The sequence below is a fragment of the Atractosteus spatula genome, chromosome 5 (assembly GCF_055471065.1).
Source record: "Atractosteus spatula isolate fAtrSpa1 chromosome 5, fAtrSpa1.hap1, whole genome shotgun sequence".
In the NCBI taxonomy this organism is placed as follows: domain Eukaryota; kingdom Metazoa; phylum Chordata; class Actinopteri; order Semionotiformes; family Lepisosteidae; genus Atractosteus; species Atractosteus spatula.
Genome location: NC_142710.1, coordinates 46,198,420 through 46,224,374, shown reverse-complemented (window position 1 = coordinate 46,224,374; position 25,955 = coordinate 46,198,420). Strand labels below are relative to the sequence as shown.

The following is a 25,955-nucleotide window of genomic DNA, read 5'->3' as shown; positions in this document are numbered from 1 at the left end:
CAGGCACTCTATTCTGGGCACTTACTTCCAGATTATACTATCTGCATGGGGTCCTGAACAATGCTTCACAGGAGCCTGGACCAGCTACCGTTACAGTTGTGTCCTTTCCGTCCCAGTAGCAATAGTGTTGGTTGCATTTTTAAAACTCCACAGTGGTATCGCTGCTTGAATAGGTTTTAAAACAGTGTCACAATTATGAGCTGCCTCATAATACTAATGGTATTGTTACCAGTACTGTTCATATTTTGTGCTTCTCTGTGCAAATTTTAATTTTGTTTTCAGGTTCACATACACCTACTCTTGTTAGACTGGCTCTGTCAACTTGTATTAAAATGCATTTTGCCAAACACACAGATTATTAATACTTTTTTAATATTTCCAAAAACAATATAAAAATAGTAAGTATTCCTGAATAAATTTAAACCAATTACAATTACAAGTGCTTCATTCTGCGGATTTTTGAAGTGTAATGTAAGCTTGCTAAACAACCATTGGATGACCATTAATTATCATTTCACATGGGTAAGCATATCATGTTTAGATTGTCCCTTGTTCGGATGCTAAAACACTTACACTTTGTGATGATCATGCTCAGGTGTATGCCATTCTCAGCTCCCACAACACAATAATAGGTTTTTCGAGCTACCAATCAATTGCCCAGTCTGCCCATTCCTGTGGCAACATGGTCAGGCAGGTTGTTAATACCACCGGCCCGTAATTAAATGAGGCACTTACTGTACCTCATCACCAGGAGGACATTTATTCCCTCTTCTCCAACATTGCAGCTCTTGGTCTTAACCTTGGCTCTGTGACCCATTGTTTTTCCTGTGCATGTGTAGTTTTCCCCCATGTTTCTATTCCAGTTCCAGCTTGGGTCTCGACTTTGTTTCTCAACCCCAAACCCAGATCTCCACCTGGCTCTGTTTAGTCTCTCAGTTTAGTCTAGTTGTTCCCAGAAGTTTAGTCATTCTTAACCTGGACTGCCTGACTTCTATACCTTTCTCCAGCATTTGGACCTCTCACCTGCCCAACAATTCCCTTTTGGTTTCTATGTTGTACCTGTGCCTCCATTTCCTTGGCATGCCTGCAGCTCTGCAACTGCTGTGTGGCTGCCTGGCTGCACTGCTGCATCCTGTTTCCATGTCCACCTGTCTGCTTTGCCTGCTAGCATGCCTGCCTGCTTGATCCTGCAGCCTTGCAGTCTCACATCACCTTCCATGAGCTCAGCATCATTCTTCTCCTGCACTAGAATGTTTCCTCCAACATGGGCAACTGCCTCCTTCACTTGCATTCAGCAGTCCATCATGCAATTAACCACTCATTGCAGATAGATTACATGTACAGTATATAACTTAGGATCAAATCACTGGGGCCTATGAATCCCATTGTATCATTTTCAACAGCTTGGATGAGAGCTGGTTTCAGTCACCCACCAGACATCACCTCCTCTTGGTTTTCATTGTTGTCTACAAGCTCTTTCAGTTCTTTCAGGATCGTAAAGATAAGTCTTCTACCCCATCTATGAATTTGCTTTATCTTGGTGGGTGCTGCACATTGCTGCTAGTGGAGGGGAGTCCCCATTACCTGTAAAGCACTTTGAGTAGAATGCCCAGAAAATTGCTACATAAGAGAAAGGAATAATAAATCACAGAAGAGCCATTACCACCATGTTGCCTGATTTTATAGGAGATTTAAGGCTGAGTCCAATTAGGATTGCGATGGTAGACCTCTAAGAAAAGCTGTTTGTGGACCAGTAAGTGGCCCCTCTGAACAAGAATGTCCAAGACAATTCACCAGCATGGACGTTGCAGACACAATAGCAGCTGCCATTCTATGGATGGGACATTAAACGGAGACACTGATTGCTTGCCCTTAAAAATCTCTTGTACTTTTGAAAAGAGTAGAGGTTTCCCTCTACTCAATAACTGAGTAAATTGTACTGTCTCCCTGTGACATTTTAGAGTCAACCATAAGGCTCTCCTCATGTACTGTATATAGCAATAAATGGTCTAGTTCCAGATTATTTTGAGAATTAAAATAATCAGCTCTGAACATCCGATTTGTGTTCTCTAATCTTATTCTGTCAAAGACCAGTGCACAGCACTTATGAAACTCATTGTCAAAATTGTGCAGTGTTGCCAAAGAAGGCCAGTATACAGTATCTCAGGCCATGCCCTTCATGTCTTTATGTAGCATATGATGGCAATGTGAGAAAACTACACATTCCAGGATTCCGTGTAATAGTCAGCTGGAGCCAAAACTAACCACATGACAGGTTCAGGGCAGAAAAATTGGCAGACCATATTAACTGGTACCACAAGACAGGTGCAGCGCAGAAATGACAGAAACAGAAACTCCCACTACTTTGGAAGGTGGTAGAACAACTGTGAACCTTGTTTGTAAATTCTTAAGTGGTATAATTCCTACCAACTAGATTAGATGGAGTAAAAAGGCCTGATTAAGACTGGAGATAAAGAAACATGTCACATGAGAGATTAATGAGTGAACTTTCCTTTCTGTTTCCTTTCTGTACCTCACAAGGAAGAGAGAAAGTGCTGAAAAAAGAAATAAACAACAGAAATAATTCTCCTTGAATGTCTTTGAACAGTTTTGTTCAGTTTCCAACTGATTATTTCAGCTCCACCCTATGTTATCCTCTACTGGTTTCACACTGGTGTCATACAATGTACAGTGTTTGATTCCAGAGAACATGAGTGTAACAAGTCTAACAAGTCTAACAAGAATTAGACGGAAGCAAACCAGTGCCAACAGGAAGCTAATAATATGCTTTTGGACGGCCAGTGAAAAAAAAACAGCAGGAGATAAGAATTTAGGCAAGTATGCCTTCTGGCCCAGGAAACAAAGCTGACAGAACAAAACCTTTTTTCTTCCATTTCCACCTACTGCCACATAATACATGTGGCAAGCAGACACCAATGAGAATCTGCTCCCAGGGAAAAAGACAAGAAAGAAGAACCCTAATTAATATGAAGGACAATAGGAATATGGAAATAGTAACACCACCAATGGTCTTGTATCCTAATTACTAACCCATTCACGAAATGCTGAGATGCTCTGCTGAGGTTGCTCATGTATCTTGGGATTGTACAGCATATCATGTTTAGATTCTGCAAGGAAACAATTCCAGTGGAATCCAACAGAGGCACATATCACTTCCCCTCTCTTAAGGTAGCCAGGCCTCTTCTACCTAACCTCAGTGAAGGCTGACAATCTATCGTGGATCAGTTAGACTTTGGTAGTGTGCTTTCTTTGGTTAGACAGAATTTGGTTCCCCTTGGTAACCTCAAACCTGATTAAATTATCCAGCTGCATGAATCCACAGGGACATGTCCCTATCCATTTATATCCATGAAGTTTTAAATAGTGGAAGGAAGAATTTTGATGAAGATGGGCATTATAGAACATCTACCCTTTATTTTGCTGCTTGGTCAGAACTGTCTACATTTCTTCTCCCTTTTTGAATTGATACTTGGAATTTATGGAAGGCCTTTTCAGCCCAAGACATATGAAGATGTAGCTGACAAAATGGAAGAAATTCGTACTTGGCTCTTTCATCAACTATAAAGTGATGGGAAAACTCAGGACCATCTAGAAGGTGGCTATAAGAAGATTGCTCTGGCTGCAGATTGATAAAACCAAGACACCCTTTATTACGCTGTTGTGTCCTTAGTCCTGCATGGAGCTCTGGCCACCATTCAAAGGTTGATGGACAGATCACACTCAGTTCTTACATTTACTGAGTGTGATTGCATTTACTGAGTCTGATTTATATGACCTGATCACCTAAACAAATGATTTGGAAAAATGCTGAAACCACCTTCAAAAGGTGTTTGATAATCCTAGTGTAGCGGCAATGCTTGTTAATAAGACAGAATTAAGCGTTGCTGTGCTTTCCTAAATGAGGCCCCATCTCACTCTCCATCTCTGTGGCGCAGTATTCATGCAGGCTGATTTAAGATGTTTTCTTTCGATAAGGGACAGCTCCCAAACGGGGATGCACTTAGCTAAGCCTGGCTATCATGATCAATGGTCATCCATTGGCGCCTATCTGTCTAGGGAGTGCCAAATGGACATCTGGACTGCATTCCTAAGTGTCAGGAGTAAGTGACTCATATCTCACCTTGATCAACCAATCAGGGACTGGCAGGGCGTGGTAACACCACATGGGTCTCCAATGCCCGCCAAGCTCTCAACCAATCAGCACACATCTGTGTCTTGGTCAAAAAGGGAGCGCAAGCTCAGATCGGGGCTCTCCTTGGCCATTTTTGCGCATCCTCAGAGACAATCACGTGACAACTGCTGTTGTCTGCAAAGGGACTTGGACTTTGTTCTAAGCGCGAGGCCGAGGATCCCGTACATACTCAGAATTCTACCAACATGAATGCTCCGCTTGATCAACGGCAGCCTACAGTTCGACCCTCGTCGACAACCTGAATAGCTTATTCAGAAGCAGCGCTGGACCGGGAACGAACCAGCTTCTTCCTGGGCAAAAGAGTGACTTGCGAGGACCCGCGGTCACACTCTGTGCATAGAGACTTTCTACTAGCCAGCCGGACTGCTGGTAGATCCCCTCGGAGCAACGACTGCCCTGCACTCCGCAGTTAGATTCCTCCACCCGTCCTACTCCGAGCTGCACCTCGACTGGTTGGCCGGTAGCCAGAGGACGCCGGGACAACGCCCATTGGATAACCGCTGGAACAGAGGCTGCAACAGAGCCTGTCAGCTGGTTTGGTGTTCGTGCCGGGAAATTCCAAATCCATACACAGTGGATAAGTAAACCCCATGTTCTACATTGCGTCTCGAGAATTCAATTGTACCTCAACACAAGTTGTTATCAATTTAATTCATGAGTTATGTATTTACTTCCGAGTTTAGAGTAACAGTGGGTAATAACACTGATTAGCGATTTGGTAACCGAACGATATATATTGACATAAATTCTCTGTTGTGTATCTCTTTGTGTTTGCATCTCTTCGAGATTACATACCTTGTATATTGATAACCCTCACAGTAAGGTCTGCCGCTCGTATCCAGGCAGACTAGTATATGTTTGGTGCACAATTTATATTAATAAATGTATCTCGTGTATTGAACCCGTGTGTGTGCGTTGTTAGTTGTTCTGACGATTGATTTTCTAAAAGCCACAACGAACCACCTCATGATTACTGCTTCAATTAATAATTGTCTCAGTAAACCCATCAAACCTCTACACTAGAGTCAAAGTTAGTGTAAAGAAATGTCATCTGGGGCTGGAATAAGCTGACTAAATGGCTGCAGCCTTATATAAGTCGGATATTCTAGACAATTTCTAAAGTGTAGTTAACCTGCTCTCTGAATTAAATTGAAACACAAAGCTTTTTATGGTCCACTGGGCTTTGGAGATTAAATGGACACAGGCTTTTAAAAAGAGTTTATGTTCCAGATAGATACATCTGAAAAGAGACTTGGAGCTCTTCTCTCACAGGTCCATGAGGCCCAGGACTGACTCATAATTCATACTAGTTACAGACCATTCTCCACTTTGTTTTAGCAGAGCTAAGAATGTATCGGTGGATTCTAAATTTGCAGCCCTTCTGTTTTCAAGTATAACACAGATTGGGGGAATTTCAGACAATGCAGAGGTATTGCACATTGTGTCTCTTAGTTATTTATCATTCCATAAGTCCTAAACTGAGGAGGAGAAAATGTAAAAAAACAGTATAGAGGTTAAAGAAGGCAGATACAGTATATTCTACAGTAGGCTCTACCTTACATTTTTTTGTGTTTCTGACAACTGATGCAATACTGTAAGAAGTGCATCTGGGATAAGCTGTATCAAAATGGCTTTTTGAATGACTTGTAGGATTGATTGTGACTTCCAGATTTTCCATAAAATTACATTTAATAACTCTTTACAGCTATATATAAAAGTTTAAACATTTCCTTCATTTATGGTACATTGCAGACAATCTGTCACTCCCTCGGCAGCCAGAGGGCACTCCTACTCTGTCCTGCCCCTAGTTTCCTGCCTGGCTGGCCTTCTGGTCCCTCTCTTTCGCTTGGGCTATATATTTCCGGGTCTTGCACTCTGCCCTCGCTCAGCATTGACGTTCGGATGTCCTGAGACCCGCCTAGCACCAGGTCGCCCCACATCCGCTACCTGAGGGCATAGGTTTCTATACGGCACTCCTGAACTCTTTGCACTAACGAGCCCGGGCCTTTTTCCCGTTCCACCGTTACACATATGGTCTTTTTCCGTTCTCCTGCTCTCCACGGTTAGTCCCTTTGGACGTCCGTGACACAATCCCCCCAATCCCACAAAAAACACTGCTAGTTTTATGCTGGATATAATAGAAGAAAGAGACTCCTGTGGAGCTACATTATACTGCTCCATCACTGTCATTGTGTGTGCTGCACATTTTAATACACTAGTCAACAGGGGAGGTTCAGGAGTACACAGAACAGGATAATTGTTTTAGTGTAAAATATGGTGCTTTCATGTTTGTAATACTCCTGACACTAGAAGCTGAAAAAATACTGAAATTTATCAAAAATAATAATACATTAATTGTTCTAGAGTGTTCTGAACATCATAAGGGATGTTTGTACTTAGAATTGTGCTTAGAATTACCAACTTATAATAAATGAAGAAAGAAGAAGCTTCTACTGGAACTTTAGAAGCTAAGTACCTAAGCAGATTTATGTACTTTAGCAGATACCTTCATAACAAACCAACACTATGCATATTGTTCTACAGAGAAACCACTCACTTTCCTGAATGTTAGTGCAGATCCAAGTACGTGGAGCTTCAAATACATATTTGCCTTTAGGAGCATGTTTGGTCAGTGTTGCAAGTTTGTTGGCTACAATAATAGTTGTTTCAGATCACATAGAGTTTATCAAAATGAACATTTTTAAATGTTTATCAGTGAGAAACTTTACTCTTTTTTACAGTATAAACCATAAAGTGCTAATTTGATAAGTGGTGATGTGCTAATATGATACACTGTGAATGTATTAATTTTATAGGTTGTAACTATACAAATCAGAAGACTACTGTAGAATGAGGCACAGAGTTAAGTACACTTTATAAGTCACATTATATTTTTGAAGTTATAAATGAGCAACTTTTTTTATATGCTTTATTTCATAGTTTTATTTCATGAACTAAAAACAGTGATCATTTCAGAATGAAATGCTACCCAATGAGGCACAAAATGGGCCTAATCTGAGCACTGCGCATTCTACATTCCAGGATCTGTTTAAAAGGTCAGCTAACCCTACTCTGCAGCTGAGTGAGTACAGAACACATTCCTTTAATATTCATTTGTAGCACAAATCCTTTAAGCAAGAGCTACCCACAAACAAATGTGAAAACATATCATGTAAATATATCACATGACTGGCTGACGGAACAAAATACTTTTATTGTACTCCACAGAAATTCCAAAGTAGAAATAAAGGTGTCTTGAATATCATATCTCTATCAGATCAACCAAAGTCTAAATTTAAAGCAGGGCTCAGAAATAATGCACACTAAGAAGAATCAATCCAAATTCAAGTGACTGCCATGTTGGTTCTGGAAAATCATGTCCTTTTTTTGCTACCCATAAAATCATATATAACATCTGATTCTATCCAAATGAAAATATTTTAAAATATTGGGATGCTATTATTTCTCAGAAACCCAAACTACAAAAATTCCAATTTCACTGGAAAAGATTGAAAAGCTATTTTACTTTAAAGCACATTTTAATGCATAGGAACAAGTAATAGGTTTATTCCGTCCTGAAAAGAGAAGAAAGAAAACACACCGTTTTGGCCGTGGAGCTTTCTTCAGGTGTCACCGAAACGTTGTGTTTTCTTTCTTCTCTTTTCAGCATGGAATAAACCTATTACTTGTTCTTTTGCAGCAGCCTACGCATGCTTACGCAGCTACCCACCTGAGCCATTTTAATGCATACTGAGAATGTATTTCTTTACATTGTATACCAGACCAAATCATGTTGCATTTGTCTAGATTCTGAGTTTGTAAAGCTTCAGATTGTTGACACATGTAAGTCACATCTGAGACATGTGCACCATCATCTTAGCATCACTTATATGCTGTCTAAAGGAGCAAGCACCGGGCAAGAAGCAAGTATTTCTGACATACAGTATAAAACTAAGTCTCTGCACATTTTGCTCCATTAAGCGTTCTTACACATTCCGCACTGGAAAATGAGAGAGCACAGGTTCAAACTGTATGGGTATTTTTCACAAGCCTGGTGAATGAATAAACAGGGTTTTGCAATCATATAACAGTTCAGAGTTCAGTACTTGAAATATTGATCAAAATTCTGGGCCAAAGATTGCTGTTTTCCTTAGGAAAGATTTGTCTGCATTATGTGCCCCACATTGTCTTTTGTTACAGCCTCTTTAGACAGGTAATTAGAGCTGTCTGCATTGATGTGAATCACTGGGAAAGTGTACTGTAATTACTTTCCTCCAACAGACCCTTCAGTGTTGCTTTTCAAATAGAGGTTACAGTTACACTCCATTAGCGTCTGGAGTTGGTCTTTCAGCTCTTCATAAAGAAACAGCCTTTATATTGCGGGATTGGTTTAGAATCACAATCTCTTTACTTTGATGTTATTAGTACTGCTGTTTGAAGAATGAAACAGTAACTTCAGCTAAATGTTCTCTTGTTGATTTGGGGCTGGGGGTTGTTATAAATAATATTATAAAATCACCCCTTATCTAAATGCAAGGCTCAGAATTAATATTCTGATCCATAAAAAGCACTTAATTAATTCTACACTATGATGGTTTTAGTTTGAGAGGAGAAGCATATAAGGGTTTGAACTTAAATTCCAGTTAATTCAAAGTTGAAAAAGTCAGATCCTGCTGTACCACCATCTTTGCCTCTTATCTCTAAAATATTCTCTCTGTAAATAATTTATAAGAAAATTTAAATTAGGCTCCAGTCTCTTAATCAGGAGGTTTCAAAATAAGATGTAAAATAAATTGAGCTTGATCATGTATATTTACTAATAACCTCAGCAGACAAACCAGCACTTTCAATTTTATTGAAAAATGCTCATAAAAATAACAGCTCCACTTTCTTTTTGCGGTCTATAAACAGAGCTGACCATTTTCAAGGGCAATTTATGGGAGCTATAGTACTGTATGTTTGGTCCAATACCCTCGGGTCAAACCATATATAGTATGCACTTATAGTAATCAATTGAATCATTGACAGAGAGGAGAAAACTAGGCACTTCAAATGCAAGCTCTTCTATATTACGAAAAATAAAAACTTTTCAAGCCAAGGCGTGAATACAGTGTTTAAGCACAGGCGCCTGGTGAAAACTAAAAAAATACGTGGATTGCAACCTGGGTCATAAAATAAATCAGAGCACTTGGACAAAAGTAGGTCTCTATTCTCTGTGTCTTTTAACAAAATCTGGTCTTCTAGTTTGTATACAGTGCCATCTAGTGGTAATTATATTAAAAAGGCTGTGATCCAATTTATGATGAAAACTTTCGGTGCTGCTGCTACGGAGTAGCGTTCAATGATATAGTTCCACATAGCTAGTCCTCAGTTTTTTCTCTTTCACAGCTGAACGTAGCGTGTCTCTTAAAGTTAAGAAGAATTTTATACGTCTTATGGATAAGGAAACACCTTTCGCAAATGCGTTTGCATTTGGTTTATCTGAATTTATAAACATGCCAGAACAAATCAAAACTTAGCAATATCGTAACCCTAAATGTCGATCTGACCTCCATTAACAATAATACGGATCCATAATTAAGGATTTGTTTTCTAGAAAATACGTAAAGCACTGCATATTGCTAGACATGATCGTGTCTCCAGATCTGATTCTTCCTTCTCAGTCCTGAAATAGTGCTCTGATTTCCAGATGGTTCCAAACTCATCTCTCAAAGCTCACAAAAGTGTCTGACTGTGACAAAGTGACAAACATTAGCTACTGTATACTACAGAAACTGCTCCTCTGAAATCACTTTACTAGGGGAAAATAAAGGAATGCAAATAACAGTCATGTTATTTGAAATGTGAATTTACTGTAAATGTATGATTAATTAGTTAACATTAGTTAATTAGTTAACTGACAATTTCCAAAGTACTCTGGGAACTGTGAATTATGCTTTTCTCAGTTTAAAAAAAATCATTGGCACGAACAAAACAGGGTCAGGCAACTAGGTAACAAAAATCTAGGACTTTGTATTTGTTCTACTCAGTGAAGCAAATCTTGCATTTAAAGGACAGAAGGCTAATTATTCAGCTAAACCTTACCTTGTGCTAAATGTTATTCACTTTGTCTCAGATTCAGTCTTGCGGTTCAGTGTTAAGGCACTTTTGTTCATCTCCTGCGTGATTTCTCCTTTCTGTACTGTCGACTGATTTCTGGATTGTTAAAGCCATGGGAGCTAGTTATTGAGCTGTAGCAGATAGAATAAAATGAGGGCTGGGAAGGTGAACCGCTTGTGAATCACATAATTTCTAATCGGCTAATTTCGTTGCAGGAGATCTTCACAGAATTGGAAGTGAAATATGAGATTAGGATTTTGCGATTTCGGATTCACTGTATATCGCTAATGAAAGGGGTTCGGCCGTTAAACTGTCATCATGCATTGTCTAGAAAGGAGCATGCAAAGATTAATTCCAGACTGAAAAAATAAAAACAACACAGCGAGTTGAGGTGTGAACTCACACTCGAAGAAGCCTCAATAGCCAGAATTTTTCCACTACTTTTCAGACTAAAATTTATGTCTCAGATCACAGCGATGTGGACCTCCATTTGATGCTTTTAAAGTCAAGTGGTACCTCAAATATATATATATACTGTATTATTAAGGGCTAAGTTAGCTGTAATGAATCTTAGTGCAGAAGCTAATAAAAAATGAAGAATCCTTTAAAAAATTCTTTAAACTTTAACAAAGAAGGGGAAAGAATTCAATTTAAATGTAAGCTTAGTTTTTTTTAAAGAAAAGTCCCAAGCCTCATAATGAGCAGCACATCCCAGTCTGACTTTGACACTGGCTTTATTCTTGTGGACTAACGAAGGGATGCTGGGATATCTATAATAATATGGCAAATTTCCAGCAATGAAAAGAAAAGCCCTTTCATGATTACTAGAATATTACTGGATAACAGTAAGCAATTTCTTTGAACAAAACAAAGTGCTCTTTGTTTTCCCAAGGGTCAGACCAACTATATACAGTATATGGGCAGAATAAATATTATAACTGAAATATATTTAATGACATGGTAAACAACAACATGTTTCCAAAATAACCTCGTTCTGATTAGTTCTGATTAATACTGTAAAAGATAAACTTATGGATTTAAGAATATACAAACCTATATTGTAAGTGCCAACAATATTAAGGAAGACTATGCTAAGGTTAAAAAAAACAATCAAAATGTGTTTTTTTCACAAAACTACAATTTCTGAACAGCTTTTACTGTGTTGGTATGAGCTTGTAACTAAACTTCAGAGATTTTAACAAATTCAACTACTCTTAATATGTTTCATGGAGGCATTAAGCATCTTTCTTCAGAAATTTGTAGCAGTACACTAAATATAAAAGTTTCTTAAATTTACATAAGGGAGTTCCTTAAGGTTTCATGGTTTACGATCTTCTAGCTTTTAGTGGAATAAAAATTCAGAGACAGTTTGTATAACAGGAGCTGGTCCAGGCTCCCGTGAAGCGTAGTTCAGGACCCTATGCAGACGGTATAATTCAGAAGTGGAGAAGGACATCAGGGGAGGAGATGACGAGGATCAGGGCAGGTTGACAAACAGGGAAGAGTGACGACAGTGAACTGGTGCTTGGGGGGCGTGGCCAAGGCAGACAAGTCTAAGGAGTCCAGGGTGGAAATCCAGGGTGAAGTCCAAGGTCCAAAACCGGGTGATCCATCCGAGATGAAACAAGACAAGGTTAAAAACCGGAATGGGATCCAGTACAGGGATGGAGAATAAAAACAGGATGACGAGGCCAGGCACTTCGAGCCCTGGACTCAGATGGTCTGGACACCGTGATGAAGCCTATACGGTTGGGTCACTCCTGGACCCGCTGGTAGGCAGGCTTCCGGGCATCCATCTCCCAATGCTAAAGCCAGAATAGCGAGAGTGCCTGGCTTAAATAAGGAGGGGCAGGACTGAGGACAGGTGCAAGTAATCAGCAAAATAAGAAAGAGCCGGAGTACCCTTAAGAGGAGGGATTATGATTGTAACAGTTTGTTCCTAAAATAATAACATATATACTGGTAATAAACAAACACACACAAATGGCCATGACTATCTATCTTAAATTCCATAAGATTAACATACTCTTCCAACAGCTTATTCAAAACATCAACTAGTTAAAGTAACAGTCAGAAATAATTATCAATAGATTAAAGAAATGTTTTTCTATAAATTAAACTTTTTTCAAATAAGTTTACACCATAGTTTACATATTTTATACACTGCTAATTTTAACTAGCTTACATGAGATGATACAATTAAAATTAAGTAAAGATTTAAATATTAACTGGTTATGAAAGTGGGGTGGTTCAGGCAAATTACGGACACACCCAACACACAAGTCTTAAAGTTAATTTAGACTTTATTGCTGTAACGTTGTTACATTGTTTATTAACTGGAACTTGACAGCTTGACTGTCGGTGTTCAGTCTTTTGGGAGCAACATGTCTAGTCTGCCATCTTAGGGGGAAAGCTTAAAAAAACTAAGAGTTATCGAGAAAAATAATGCCCCTTGCAGCTTTACAGTGGTTATGGTCATTTCAGAGGATTCTTGGGAAAGTTTTAGGCACCAAAAGCTAGCAGTGTTCCAGTGTCTAGCACTAGACACCACTGTGTTTAGTCTTCACTAATAACCAGTATTAGTATTAGTATTCACTAAATAACTGGTGTCGAAATAAAGAAATTAAAACACAACACATGCTTGACAAAGGTTACATTAGAAGTACACCTGCACCAACAATGAGCCTACGTGGCGGAACTTCTATTACACCACCTTGGGAAGGCCAGCAAAGGTGACATACTGTAGAAGTGTTTTCTGGTGAAAGCCTAATGCCATCACAATCTGTCCCGATCCAGCATCTCTGGGTACCTTATATCTTGGCCTGGATGCATGACTACTACACAGTTTTTCTTTCCAATTAAGGAAAATAATTTATTGAGTGTCCATGCCATCTCACGTTTTTGTGCTTCTGTAAATAATTTTTCATGTCGATCTTAATACCAACTACAGGAAACGTGAAAGAATTGCTGAAGCTGTGAACAAGAATGGAGTCCTTTCACTGTCTCTTGAACTCATAAATTGTCTTTTCACTCATTGTACCAGTCTAGTCTGCTAATGTCAGGTTTACAAGGGTCAGAGTTTATGGAGATGTTGAGAAAACAGAAAATCTTCTGACAGACTGTAGTCCCAACTCTGGTTCATCGTACATCATTCAGATAGCAGCCATGGCATCCTGCAGCTCACAACTGGCAGCCCACTGACGCTAAGCACCTGGATTGAGACCTCCTGGGAAAAACTAAGGTTGCTGCTAGAAGTGGTGTTAGTGGGGCCAGCAGGGGGCGCTCATCCTGCGGTCTGTGTGAATCCTAATACCCAAGTATAGTGACGGGGACACGATACTGTAAAATAGGTGCCATCTTTCAGATGAGACGTAAAACAGAGGTCCTGACTCACCGTGGTCATTACAAATTCCCCGGGTGCTTCTTGAAAAGAGTGGGGGTGTTACCCCGGCGTCCTGGCCAAATGTCCCATTGGCCTTTGCCAATCATGGCCTCCTAATAATCCATATCTCTAAATTGGCTTCATCACTCTGTTCTCCTCTCCACTGATAGTTGATGTATACTGAGCGTAATGGTGCACTATGACTGCCGTCACATCATCCAGGTGGATGCTGCACGTTGTTGGTGGTGGAGGGGAGTCCCCATTACCTGTAAAGCATTTGAGTGGAGTTTCCAGAAAAGCACTATATAAGTGTAAGCAATTAGAAAACACTGGCAAAAGGACAAACCCAGGACAGAAGGTTTCCATCCCTTGACTTTGAAGAAATAGTACATTAATTTAACCTAAGCTACCTGCCTGGCAGGGAAAGGAACCATTGGACCCGAGAGCCCCAGAGTTTTAATTTTTCCTACTGGGATTTTGTGTATCACAAAGAACCCACATGGTCTAGTGTTGCTGTGCAATATTGTCAAGTACTGGATAATTCTGTAAAGCACTCTGTGGCAAGCTGTTGTGAAGGGTGGTGTATCAAATAAAATATAATTATTATTATTGTTGTTGTTTATGATTTTAGACGCAAGAGGTGTTTTAAACAGACACAATTTAATGGTTAAAGGAAAAGAATCTGTTCAGTCTTCAAAATGTAAGATGACAGAGAATTAGATTAAAAATAAGAGATTACAAATGAAAATTAAGAGGAGTTGCATTTGGGGCTGAAGATAAAGTCTCCATGCAAAGAGCTGAAGTAAAACAATACTAAATGCCTTCTTTAGAAATTTTATAAATAAACTGTATTCACAAAATAATTGTTGTCAATAATGAATGAATTGTTGTGATTTTTGGAATATTGTAGATACAGTAAGTATACAGTGATTATCTCTGTTTTCCCATCTTGCTATTGGTAATTATCCCCAAAGGCTCTGATTTCACCAAAGAACACCACACCAAGCATTCATTCTATTTTGTTGATGGACAAAGTATTACAACCCCACATGTACATATGATACGGTTTGGGTCCACAAATCTTTTCTCTTCTGTACTATTTATGATGATGTGTTATACAACAGTATTTAGCAGTACATCTGAAACTTGGCTCCCATCTTGTTTCCTGTTGATTTGTAATTTGCACCTTCTGTGTCACAGGACTCTGTCCATTGACCAGCTATGGCGGCATTAACGCAGATGGTGATTGTTTATTTCTTTGGATTTGCTCTAATTAAAATACCTGCACTGTTTATGTCTAAAAAACCTGTTCCTCAAAGGTACCAGTTTCTCATTTTAAACTCAAGAAGGCTCTGAATTCTACTGTGATCTTAATTCTCATTTATCATGACTGTAATGTTTGGAAAACTTTTGGTGATCAATTAAATAGCCAGTGCAATGAAGAAAATGCCCCCACATCTCTAGAATCAGCTAACTGGGAAGACGATTTTCTGCTTGTATATGATAATGCACCATATGTGTCACGGGAGCTGGGTCAGACTCCCGTGAAATGGGTGATAAAGACCCTATGCCGATGGTATAATCTGGGAGTGGCTGGAGAAGGACAAAAAGGAAAACATGGTGAGGATCAGGACGGGATGACAGACAGGAGGACGGTGACTGCAATGATCTGGTGCTTGGGGGGCGTAGCAATATAGTCTAGAGAGAAGTCCAAAAGGGGAATCAGGGCGCAGTCCAAGGTCCAGGTACAGGGAGATCCATCCAGACGAAGACAGGGAAAAGGGATCCAGTAACATGGAAAATAGGTGGTCAGGACGCGTGGGGAAAAGGCCTTGACCTCGGGCTTCTCTTGAGCCCGGTGGATAGGCGGGCCTTCAGATGTCTGTCTTCCAATACTGAGCCCCGAAAAGCGGAGACGGCAAGCTTAAATAATAAAAAATGGTAACAGAAAACATGTGTAGGAACTGAAACTAATGGGAATACAAAAGGGTAGGAGCGCCCTCTAGAGGAGGGAAGACAATCGTGACAATATGTGGTGGCAGTACGTACTGTTTTGAGTAGAAGAGGACCAACAGCAACTGAAAAGTGAAATACAATTAAAGTGAAATGTTGCAGATACCAGGAGATTCACCTCATTTCATGTCCTATACAAATTCCTTTAGCTCAGAGATACTGTATACACGATACGTGTTTCCAGTACAGTAGCTTCTGCAGTTGATAGACTAGGTAAATTAAAACACTTTTTTCGATCAAATTGAATGTCCAAAATGTATAATTTAGAAAAAAAGGTCAGAATAATAAAATCAGAAATATCCAGAAAATATGCATTGTGACAGAGTCTCATAGGTACTGGATGGGTCCCTAAACTGCCATCAAACTAATACTTCTGCCAGGATCTGTGTAAGAGAAACTCAGCATGTTGCCTAAGTAGCAAATTTAATTATTTGCTAAAAAGACTGATTTCCAATGTAGCTGTGTTAGAAAGAATTGTTAAGAAATTTTTAGACAATCCAACTTGGTCCACAATTCTGTAACTTTATAAGCTTTATGAAAATAAATAGATAGTCAAACTTTATCTTTTATCCTTATTTAAACCTTTAATTGAGCCTCATAAACATGTTGTCTACTGAGCCATTGACATCAAGAAACTCCTTTAACATACATTTAAATATGCCTGAAAGATTTTTGAAGAGCATAAACAAAATGCTATTTAGATGCCATAACCACAGACAAGCTAACAAGGAAACACATTTTTTAGACATCTTTAATTGCAGGAGTAGTCAGACCTTTCTGTTCCACTCATTCACCTAATTCCAAGGTTTAATATTAGTCAATGAACAGTATACATCTGAGAATGGTAGCACACCACTATCACTGCAATCGATGAGCTCACAGTCACCATCTCAGTTTTTACAAGTTGAACCTGCTGCTGCTTTGAGAGTGCCCATTTTAGCTGACTCAAGAGACATGAGTTTGTTCAGTTTCTTCTTAACTGAGGAAAGGGCCAGTAGTCAGTCTTCATTTGAGTCTCCAGATATTTGGATGGACAAATAAAGAATAGTCACAAAGAAAAAGCAGGGTAAAACAAAAACAGTTGCAGCCAACTGAAGTCCTAAACCTGAGCCACAATCCTGGCATATTGGTTGTGAAATATCCGCACTTACTAACATATTTTTATTTACCGTAAACCTGAAATATATTTTTGATACAGAGAAATTAATTATTTTGTGGTTGTAAAAGCATAAAAAGGAGCTTTCTTTTTTCTTCTGTATTTCAAGTGCCAAACAGACATTAGTGACAGGGCATCCTAGTAGCCAGTTGTCATTGTTAACTCTTCTGCCTGAGGCCTTTTGACAGTAAGACAAGACAGCTACTCAGACTGCTTCCATGCAGTTTCTATAACAGCCACTGTGAGGAAGGACTTGGCCTGTCAAACAGGGCTCAGCAGGACTGTTCCAGTAAATGGAACACTTTACTGAAATGATCACAAAGAACAAAATAAAGCTTTGGCATTAAACCCTGCAAGCCTGCAGAGATTCACCAGTCATGTGATGACACATGGGTCTGTTAACAGAAAAGCATGAAACATCATCAACAATTTTCCTGTGATGCGTAATTATGTCCTCACATAAGAAAGGTTCAGAACTGGAGCTGGAATTGGTAAAACCATAAATGTGGTCTCTTCTCTGTGTCACTCTCCCTTTTAGGACACAAACTCAAAACAAAATTTCAAAACAAAAATAAAATGCTATAATTAAAATTGTTAAAAGATTTGCTAAATTCAACCATTTGCAATACCCTTGCATCACAAAAAGACTTTTAAGATGTTATATTAACATTATTTTTTTTATTTTTGTGCTAAAGGAACATCTCTCTGAATTCATCTTCAGGATTCAATCTTACCTCTTATGATTTGTTTACATTTTTTTCATAAAATGTCATACCAGATAGCAATAAACCAAATAAATCTAGTAGTGCTGATCTGTTCAATATGAGATAAAGTCTGGTAATTATAAAAAAGAAATTACAGTAGGTGGAGGAAAAAAATAAGTATAAAAATTCCAGTAGGTGGCATTGTTATCCTGGAGTCTACATATCCCTGCACATGAACACCATCTTCATTAGCAGCATTAAAACAGAAATATAAGATAAATAAGAAATTAACAAAGGATGTGAACAAGAGGAGCCCACCTTCTTGCTTGTTTGCTAGTTAAGTAGCGAAGGGAATCTAGATTTCTTTCCAATTATTTCTTGAAAGAACCCATAGTATGGGCTTCACCTCCCTGATTGGAAAACCTATTCCAGACACTCACAGCGTTTCCTAGTATCCTTTCCTCTTTCCTAGTCAGAGCTGACTAAGGAAATTTACTTCCTTAACTATGTCTGTGAAGTGCCATCAGACGCCGGTGATACAGTATGTACTGTAAGTTTGACATTTTTCTAGTTGCTGGAAAACTTCATTGTTAATCACATTAAAAACAATAATAAAATCACAATAAAACATTTTTTTTTCTGCTAGTATAACAGAAAAACATTTGATTTAAATGTTTTGCATTATCTTTATCCTGCAATGCAATATTCTTTTTTCTCTCTGTATTATCTATGTATGTAATATCTTGCTGTTCAGTTGTGCCTCAAGCTTGGTATACCCTTTTTCTGTCTTTGGCCCTTAGGTTATGTTTTTTAGACTTGATCCTTTCCGTTTTAGGGGTGAATTTGTTTGGAAACTTTTATATGTTTTTGAAATATAATCATTCTTCTATTGCATCTGTATTAATATCTTCCCAATTCACAACAGGTGAGCTTTGCCTCATTCCTTTTTAATGTTTTTTCTAAAACTTTTGCACTAATTTTAGAATCAATCTTTAGGGATTTAAAGTATCAACGGTTACCATATTATGGTCAAAATTAAATGACTGTCCTATCACATCTAATCTCTTTGTTTTTCCCAATTATTTGATAGGACCAGGTCAGTAAGGGTACAGATGTAGCCATTCAGAATGCGCATTAACAACCTTGTAATGCACTACAGGGTCTGCGCTTTACCACATCATGTGATTCACTGGCCAAAGATGATCAATAGGTGGCACTTGTGGTACATTAGATGTTATTGAAATTATTGCTTCATTTAATCTCTCTACTGTGCATGTTTAAATCTTCATAATATGGAATATTAATAATATGAATTTTACAACGAAAGGTAAATTTTAGTAGCTGAGCATAAAAAGTAACAGGAGCATAACGTCTCTAAACATATACTGTATATGGCTGGACATTTTATGCATCAAATTCTTTAACTCGGTCACTTACTGTGGTTATTTTGGAAATGTTTTGTCATACGTGTTCTGACTATATTATGTTCATATACTTTATAAAAAGCTTTAATGTTTTAACCTTTTTCTATGAATACTTGCTGTCATTACTAAAGAAAATGTGTCATTTTTAAAGTCCGCTTAATAGGGAATATAATATGGAATCACGTAACTGAAGAAATTAATAAAGATATTAATTTAAGGATCTAAATATAATATATTTATATAGCTGGTAGTATTACCGTATTCCACTGTCTTTGTAGACATCTGCATCAATTTCTTTGACTCATTCACTCATGATTACTTTGGAAACATTTTGACCTGTCCATTTCAGCTATGTTTCCAAGTAGTGTGTTGGTACAGTGGGTTTGGTGGATGGCTTTCCCCCCTGGAAGTGTATGTTTGATTCCTGCTTAGGGTACAAGTTTTTCTTCCAACAGACTCCTTTTTAAAAATAAAATAGTAAATATTATGTACACTATATTGACTTTTTATTATTTTTAGATATCACAATGTGTTCAACGTTAAATGATATTATTAGCAACATGAATGAGCAAATGTGAATACTGCCAACAGTAGGAATAAAAACCATTTCAACCGGTTTAATTAAATTCAATTCAAAATACTTTATTCATCTCAGTAGGGCAATTTAGCACAAGCCTTTACAACAAGCCTTAAAACAAAATCGTACATACTATATAATATATACTAGTATATACATACTATATACAATGATATATGTGCCTATTATGATTATTAAAACATCTATTATTATTAATTATTAAAACCTATTTATGAGACTGCATGTTTCAGAACAAATGACACAGAGCCCTTATACAATAGGCATTTTAAAGATCACGATTTGTAAAAATTTTCACAACTTTTATTTAAACATCTAGTACCATCAACATCAAAATTTACAGTTAAAATGCTGATTTCTCAATGCTGAAATTTGCATCTGGATAATTTCAATTGTGAAAAAGCCTGAAAGAATCACATCAGTTCACAACAATCCACAGTAGAATAATGAACTATTTTTCATATACTGTATCAAACCGAGAGTAATGTAGTTTTTATATAATAGTCCTCTTTTTAAATTAATTTAATATTTAAAATAGTGTAATATACAGTTTAAAATTAATAAAAGTCTAAACAGTATACAACTTAAATTCTATAACTGGAAAAAGATTGTCACTCAACATTGAGCAGGATTCGAAACCAGGCATTTTCTTGCAACAGCCCAAATGCTTTCACATGCAATATTAAGCATTCGCTGCTCCACCTGGCAGTTTTACAAAGCAGTGCAGTCCGACGGATAAATATTTTAAAAACATGCAGTCCTGCACCGTGAGCACCACAATAGACTGCATTATCCGGCACGCATTCCGAATGGCTGGATCTGTACAGTATGTACCAGGTGTTTTCAAGGCATTCATCTAGCTGACATTATTCACAGAACTCTCCCTCCATGTCTGTATCTAAAAAAACAAGCATCTTGCAAACCACACAGTGCAAAAGCTATAGCCAACTATTTCTTTTAAACTGTTTGATTATAAGTTAGCAACACAGGACAGGGTTCCAAAAATATGTCTAAGTATTATGTTAATTTATGGATCTGGAGCCATTGACATATCCAATTTTATGTTCATGCTCAGTTTAAATACAGTATGTAGGTTGTGAGAAAATTACATATAGATGTGTCAAAACTATGAGAGGCTAAAAAAGCTAAAAATTATAAACCTACAGCAGTACACAATACCACAGCATACTGATGCTTCCTGTCTCACTTCATTAAGATTTCTGGGACACTTACACATTATCAACAATCTTTGCTGATTATTATAGGTGACATTATTTATGCCAGCAGCCATATCACCCTGCAACTCACAATTGGCAGCCCACTGAAGCTAAGCAGGTGTGAGCCTAGTCAGTACCTGGATGAGAGGCCTCCTGGGAAAAACTAAGGCTGCTGCTTGAAGAGGTGTTAGTGGGGCCAGCAGGGGGCGCTCACCCTGCAGTCTATGTGGGTCCTAATGCCTCAGTATATGGACAGGGACACAATACTGTAAAAGGGTGCCTTCCTTGGGATGAGCCGTAAAACTGAAGTCCTGACTCTCTGTGGTCATTAAAATTCCCAGGGTGTTTCTGAAAAGAGTAGGTGTCCTGGCCCCTGGTGTCCTGGCCACATTGCCATTGCCGTCCTTACCAATCATGGCCTCCTAATAATCCCCATCTATGAATTTGCTTCATTACTTTGTTCTCCTCCCCACTGATAGCAGATGTGTGGTGAGTGTACTGGAGCACTATGGCTGTGGTCACATCATCCAGGTGGATGCTGCACATTGGTGGTGATGGAGGGGAGTCCCCATTACCTGTAAAAGTGCTTTGAGTGGAGTGTCCAGAAAAGTGCTATATAATTGTAAGCAATTATTATTATTATGATTAAGGTTTAATTCTAAGAAGATATTTTTTGTTATGATTTTAGAAGCATTATCCTGTTTCTTAACTCTCTAACTTTGCCCTAAAAATGTTTACAGTTTACTGCATGGTTAACAATTTCTGTATATTACATAAGCACATTAAGAGGCACTCTTAACATACTATACTATTTCATTGCAAAGAAATGGTTTATCCCGTGTCACAGTGTATCAATTTATTTTATTGATTCAGCACACAAGAGGAGGATCAGTAAAAATAATATTTACTTTCATTTAGAAAAATGTGTTGTTTTTATGCATGCTTTTTGCAAGCAGTCGGACTGATGTACTGTATTTTGTCAGTAGTTTACATTATGCTGAATATTTATATGAAAATATCACATGAAATTATAGTTACAAAGTGCTGTTCAAGAAAATATTAGTTTAGCTCATGTCAACAAGGTCAGTGACAAATTGGACAGCAAATGTAAATAAAGCTACTGTAGTGGTACTTAAAAGATCAAACCAGAGACTCTGGCAATTAAAATGTATGTTAAAGAGTATTATAAATTAGACAACTCCTGGTAATATGCTCCATCAAGAAATTAATGGATATTTCCACAATATGTTCAGAAGCATATCAAATTAGTACAGCAGAAAATATAGCAGCAGAATATGCTGCCCCTACAATTTATTGTGAATTAAAACCTGTTGCTATTCTGCTTACTAAGGGTTAATACAGTATGTCTTCAATAACCCCACATTGTATATCAATTCTATTAACAAAAACAAATGATCAGTTGTAAGAAACAGCAATTTGTTACACTTGTAATTTTGCGCCTGAATAATAATAGTGTTGCTGCTCTCCTCTCCAAAGCCTGTATTAATTGTCTTTGTAGTAAGCGTAATGTGATAACAGGAGCTGTAACAAGATCTTGAAACCTGGATCAAAATCTATAAAAAACTTTTTTGTTCCCAAGTTTATTAGGGATGTAATGTCACCGGCACAGCATTGAATGAAAAAAAAAAAGAAATTTCCAACACTTTTAATAAAACATTAACAGGACTCGCACAGTTCAGATTTGAAAGGTCAAATGACCACTTCTAGAAACACTACACCAGCAGCTAAGTGTCTTATAGTTCACCTTGAAATGCAATATTCAATCCTCCATGCTTTTATGGGCTGCGATATGTCATGGTTATGGAAAATGTTTTCCTTATAAGTTTATATCCTTCCTAAAAGGAATTTAAAAATTACAAAGGAAACTTGTATTCAGATTGTAAGATTAAAAGTTGATTGAAACTGTGATCAGTCACTGTCTTTTATTTTAGATTAAACTGTGTTGAAAGTACAGAGGTGAGCAATTACTGTTTCCTATTGTAGCAGGATAGCAATAACTGGGAGTTTACATGGTTTTAGGATTCTATAGAGCCATGTAAAGCACTCCCTATAAGTACTGTAGCTCTAATTAGGTAGAATCACATGTCTTTCACAATGTTCAATAGGAGCACTGCTCTTAAATAGAAGCTGTCCTATCACCATTGGATTAGGCATTTTGGTCCCTGAGAGACCAATAAGGTGAAGGAATAGGAGAATCTGTAGCTGTTGTGTCAGGGTCACTGGCAAGCTATGAGTTATCATTCAAGTAGCCCTAGTAAAACAAGACCCGCCGAGTAGTTGCACTGCTAAAATCTTAAGACTTACTGTAAGATCACAGACACAGGGCTGGATTCTATCACACTCCAGAAAGGAAACAGTTTAACAACCAGATTATCAGGTCAAAATCCTGCAGGAGTTCTGAGTTTCCCCAGATGTGGACGGCTATAGATTACTTATAGAGAAGCCTTAGGTAAAATATCAGTCTCAGTAAATGATTGCAAGGTTAGGTTAAGAGCTACAGTATATCTCTATAGTTTCTGCATAGTTGGGTTATTCCAAAACAAGGTAGGACCAATACGGGGAGAAGTAAAGAACAGATGTGACCCACGATTAGCTCCTTCGGGTAGGAGCTCTGGTCTCTAGTTGAAGGAGAAGCAGTTCTTTAGGGGAAGCCTCCATTGCACTTAGGCGTTAGAGATTTCCTGTCAAGAAGCAAGACAAGAGAAGAGGGCAAGACAAGCTACTGTATTTCTCTGAAGTGGACAGGTTAAATGAAATGTTTTGGTTAGTTAAACCAGTATGTGGCTACAATCTCTAAAGGGAGTCTGGGGTAAACAGAATGAGTGTCTTATGGAGATGATGAAAGGGATATTTTTCCTCACTCCTAATTTCACTGTACGCTGGAGGCACCTGTCAGTAGCTGGAACCTTCTGGTAGAAGGTTAGGAGATCCTGAGTGGTAGGTTCTCATATACCATGAGGTAGCAATAATGGAGGAATCCTCATATCTGTTGCTAGCAAAACAGAAGCCCTGAACTCAGCAGGTAGCTAATTGTTTTTCCCCAAAGGGGAAACAACAACAAAAGGTCCTAGAGGAGATTACGGAAAAAAAAAGGGTTAAAGTTCTCTGATAGGTAATGGTTGTGGTCCAAACATATGTCTCAGCAGAGTATTCTGAAGATTTTGGTGTCAGCGAAAGCTGGGTGTCCAGTCCTAGAGCGCACATGGTCTAGGAAATGATTAGAGACTCCAGGATACAGTCTCCCCAGATGTGTGTAACGACAGAACTGTAAAATGAATTCCAGGTCACAGGACAGTGAAATCACAAACTTAAATTCAGATAGCAGGAAAGCCATTAATCACCTGTCAGACACTGAGAAAAACAACATCCAGCTGGAGCTGCACATCTATAAGTGCCTTTTCGATCCTCTGCACTTACAGAACCAGCCTGTCTTTGTTGCTTCTCCCTTCCCCAATCCTTATTTCTGCTGTCAGCATAGGACCCGCCCCTCTATTACCCCACTGTTTCAATCTGCACTGGGAGTTACTGTCCCTCGTGCCTTGGTCACAGCAGACTGCTATGTAGACAGGTCTCCCCAACTTTACAGGATTTCCGAATATTGGAAACCAGATGGTATAGTATCAGGCTTCAACTTTCAATTCAATCCAATTCAATTTATTTTTATATAGCTCCTTTCACAACTTGGATTATATACATTAATAAGTTCCATTAGATAGACAGGTGCCTTATAAGTAAGTAGAAGTATTTTGAAGTCTGCCCTGTACCTGACAGGAAGCCAATGAAGAGAGCTAAGTATAGGGGCTATATGGTCGTACTTTCTGCTCCTAGTAACAATTCTAGCTGCTGCAATCTGAATTCACTTTAAGGTGTTGAAAGAGTGATGGGTGCTCCCTGATAGTAGGGCATTGCAGTAGTCTAACCTGCTGTATACAAGCTTCCACAGACTGTCCTGACTCCAGGCTCCTGAGAGTCAAGCCCTCTCCAGATATCTGGACTCCTACTTGTCTTCAGTGACCTCTTTCTGAGCTCCATCCCTGGTTGCTAACACTTACTCCACCTCACTTGTGGATTCACCAGTCCACAGTGGGCCAGTCTCCTCATTCACAGCAATCACCACCCCATGCCTACTATTTACCCTCACCAATATCTGGGCTTCCTCTCATATAAAGACCAGAAAGGTTAGGGCATACAGTATGTGGTTAGTACATCAATCTTGACTCTGATATCATGCCTGCACATCTCTATTTTAATCACTCTGTCATTGTATCACCTATACTGTGTTACATACAGAAAAGGTGAAATGCATAAAGATTGGACAATTTATCTAACAAAAGACTACTGTGTCATTGCCAACATGTTGTTCCATAGACTAACTTGATTTTTGCCAGCTCTCACATGACTCTATGGCAACTTGTGCAAACATATAATGAACACCCTGTTGTAACTAATACAGCCATTGCTGAAAAGACATACAATAACACTAAGAACATAACATGTCCTCTCCTGAAAATATCTGTGAGTAGCCAACCAAAGCCAACCTCAGCACTGGTAACCCCAGGCTGTTCCCCAGTGGGACAGTGAGTCATATTGCAAACAAATGATTTGAAAAAGAGAGTGTCTATGATTTATAAGTTACCTAATCTCACTGCCCAGCTATAAGACAACCACTGGACCTGGATACCCAAAGGTTTATTTTCTCCCACCAGGAGTTTATGTTTCCTCTCCACATGACATTTTCACATCTATCATCCCAGAACGTGCTGTTAAAAACTATAACAATGATTTTAGACTGGGGAAAGAAAAAAGAAGAATACAGAGGTACAGTAACCATATTTACACAAAAAAAAATTATAAATACCAATCAGGCCACAACCACAGCAGAAGAACGAGATTGCTCAAATTAGCCATGACCTGAAGAAATAATCAAATATTTGCTTTGGTGGCTCCCTGTTTTGCAAATATCGTTAGCAGTCGACTCCCTCACCTGCAACAGGGGATTGACAGTCTACAGGGGTGCATGATACCGCGCTCTTCTGCTGCCCATTTTCAGGCATACATTTTATCATCTCCATTACCTGCGGCGTCTCTCATTCATCACTACAGTGCTCACGCTCAGAATCTCTGCCTCTTC

The 25,955-nt window shown here is 38.5% G+C and overlaps 1 protein-coding gene across 2 annotated transcripts in view; it reads left to right on the top strand.

Moving 5' to 3' along the window:
* Window positions 1-25,955, top strand: part of LOC148835165 (actin-associated protein FAM107A) — a 52,881-nt gene that overhangs the window by 5,665 nt on the left and 21,261 nt on the right. The window contains exon 1 of one of the 2 annotated variants that reach the window (XM_088916502.1): window positions 7,279-7,295. The exons of the other annotated variant lie outside the window; for it this stretch is intronic. The gene's annotated coding sequence lies outside the window, so the exon portion shown is untranslated. Of the gene's footprint in view, window positions 1-7,278; window positions 7,296-25,955 lie in introns of those variants that run through there. 2 annotated transcript variants of the gene reach the window in all.